Consider the following 3,222-nt stretch of genomic DNA (forward strand, 5'->3'; position numbering starts at 1 on the left):
AAAAGTATTAAAGTATCTGATATTTTTTGTACTTAAGTAAAAGTAAAAGTAAAAGTATTGATTTAAATTGAGCAGTTAGATTTTTCGTAATGACATTTATTAGGAGGTGACCTCCCAAAACAAATACAGAAATTACTATATTGTAATAAAATAATTAATTTATGTTAAATTTAGGATGCAGTAGTCCAGCTGTTTTAGTTTATACACATATATCAAGGGTGACCAAACCTTTTCCCCAAAATATTTATCTACCCCAGAGGAGCCCAAAGTAGGGCCCGCGGGCCAAATTTGGCCCACCAAGCCATTTGATTTGGCCCACCAACAGTTGCCAAAGTTACAAGGTTGTATCCTGTTATCCTATGTAAAAACACAGTATTTCCATTGGTCAAATGACTTTATAAATAGGCTATGAAGGTAGTTTTCATTCATGGTGCTGACATATCTTTGAATTAATAGGATTAACATGAAACATGAAATGACAAGAAGACATATTTAGATCAGATTTAACCCCACATGTAGATTTTCAAACTTTATAAGGACACAAAAACTCACATTTTATCAATTTATGAAATGTCCCAAGGGCCTTTGCTACTTGAGCGTATGGCAGACTTTCTCCAAGTGCACAGAATAAAACAAAAGAGGGCCGTTGCATAGCTTAATCGTTAAAAATAAAGAACTTTACTTTAAAAAGTATTTGTATTTCATGTATTGTATTACTGCATTTGGCCCGCAGCCCCCTATAGATTTTCATTTTGGCCCTCTCAAGGAAAATGTTTGGGCACCCCTGATCTACCCAAAGGCTGCGGCCAAATGTAATAATATAATTCATGAAATACAAATACTTCTTAAGTACAGTCGTTTTATTTCATTTTATTTTATTTTTTGAATGATTAAGCGAGCAGCCAGCGCGGTGGCTCACGTTTTTGACTAACTGCAACACAGCCCTTTATATAGTCATTGCACCAATMAATGGAATGACGTTTTGGACCACAGGCCACTCTTTGGGCACTTCACCACCACATGCTTCATAGGCTACATATGTCTGCTATGTCCTGCTGGAGTGTGACATGGTTTGTTTGTGTACAAACTAATACGGTATCAGAGCTTTATATATTTATACTTCTCATTCAACCAATTAAATTCACTCTATCTAGGAGGCACGATTTATATGGATAGTATTTATTTTTTACAATAACAAGCTGGAATGAAAACAAGCAAAAACTAGACATGMGTTTTTARGATGTAAAAACAAGTGTGCATTGCCATGRAGCATGGCTTTGCCTGCAGCATTGGACTTGCAGAATGAACTTTGACCAAGTTCAAATGTGTTTTTTAAACCAGCTTGTGCCAGTCACATCAATGTTTGTAATTAAGGTAATTGTGTGACAATATGAAGTTTGAAGAGATTTTTTCTTAAAGTTGCATTAATCGGGTTTTGAACCCTGATCTCCCACATGAAAGTCCATGACAGACCATTAGACCAATGGAGCTGTGGCAGAAGGTGGTGGCAGGAGTTGGTTTGTATGTGTGCAGAAAGAGGCCACATTGCCAATACAATTATTGACACTAAACTGCATAATATTACAACAATAGAGCAGTATTAAGACAATATTATAGTAAAACATCAAAATACAACCATATTAGTATTGTAAACACTGAACAACTGAGTTGAAATATTAAACTATGGCGCAGTACCAAGTTGAGTACAGCATGGGGCAGTATTGGACCAATACAAGGCTCCATTGACTGCCATTATAATTCATTAAACATTAATATTTCATAAACTATAAGTTTTACAGGTACCAAAAGGCATAGCCATCATTTGGCACAGGAGCTTTACAGATATAAATTACAATGGCAGCTCTAGGACAAAGTATGCAGGAGGAGAAGCATGGCAAAGTTGAGATGACCTGGATGGGAAACGAATCACAATAATTAAATAAAAGTAACGACTTTCTACTTCTTGCCTTTTTTAAAATGTAAGGAGTAAAAGTAAAAAGTAGGCTGAAAAACAATAACTCAAGTAAAGTACAAGTACCCCAAAATTCTACTTAAGTACAGTAAAGAAGTACTTGTACTTAGTTACTTTTCAACTCTGTAGAAATGTAATGGAAGTCAATGGAATGTCCCCAAACGGATAGCTGTGCAAACAAGCTGTGTGGAAAAGGGAACCCTCCAGGCCTTTTTTTTTTTTTACTATCTTTCTCGCGCACTAACTGCAGCATCGCTGCCAAACCGCACAGCAGATTCTCTGGAAAGCGCATCGTCTCTGCAGAATGCTTTTTTTTTTCCCTCCTGGTCGTGAAGCACGCCGCTCCCGCTCTGCTCGCAGACACCCTCATGTCAGAGACAGACTCTATAAATCACACGCAGTCATTAGTGGGAAGAGCATGCCTTAAAAACTCCAGTCTTTTTGAGGGTTTGGCAACACAACATAAAGCCTCGGTAAATAAAAGCAATAAACTATTTATTGTTCCGGAGGTTAGGACTGGTTGCATCTCTGCACACAGACAGGAATGGCATTTACGCAAACGAAATCGGCTGTAAAACGCTTTTAATTTGAAACCCTGGATATAATTAGAAACTTGTGGCTTTGCGAGGACGGATACGTATGGATGTGTGTCTGAGTYTGTGTGTTTTCACTTTCTCTTCTTCTTTATGTCAGCTGGCTCCCAAATATTTTGTGTGAGAAATAAAGTTGGCGTGAGGAATTTCACAGTTGACTGCAGCGAAAAATACATTAGACTATATGGTCGGGAAATTTGATTCTGACGAGATGCTCGTCGTGAAAATGGACAAACTGCATTTTAGAGAAATAACCTAATTTTACAAGTTTATTCACAGAATTTAGAGTAAAAATATAATAAAAATATATTTTTTAAAACTTGGTTTAGTTGTTTATTCAAGTTGGTGTCATTTTAAGAGAAACACAAAATAAAAATATGCATTTTTTTTCCATATTAGAATACGTGGAGTCAGCTTAAGCAGTCAGTATCTTACCTGCAGCAGACGGAAGTCAGGGCTCCGCCCACTAAAAGTCTCAACTCACTAAAAGTGTTGTTAACACCGTAAAATGTTACTATGTGTGCCTTACGTGAAGCTAGCAAAATGTCCAAAGTAGCAAAAACTAGCTGAAAGCTCTAACTAGCAAAATGCTAACTAAAAGTAGTGAAATGCTAGCTAAAATTACAAAATATTAGTTGAAAGAAAAAAAGGAGCTGG

Source organism: Austrofundulus limnaeus, unplaced genomic scaffold (genome assembly GCF_001266775.1).
Source record: "Austrofundulus limnaeus strain Quisiro unplaced genomic scaffold, Austrofundulus_limnaeus-1.0 Scaffold252, whole genome shotgun sequence".
Classification (NCBI taxonomy): Eukaryota; Metazoa; Chordata; class Actinopteri; order Cyprinodontiformes; family Rivulidae; genus Austrofundulus; species Austrofundulus limnaeus.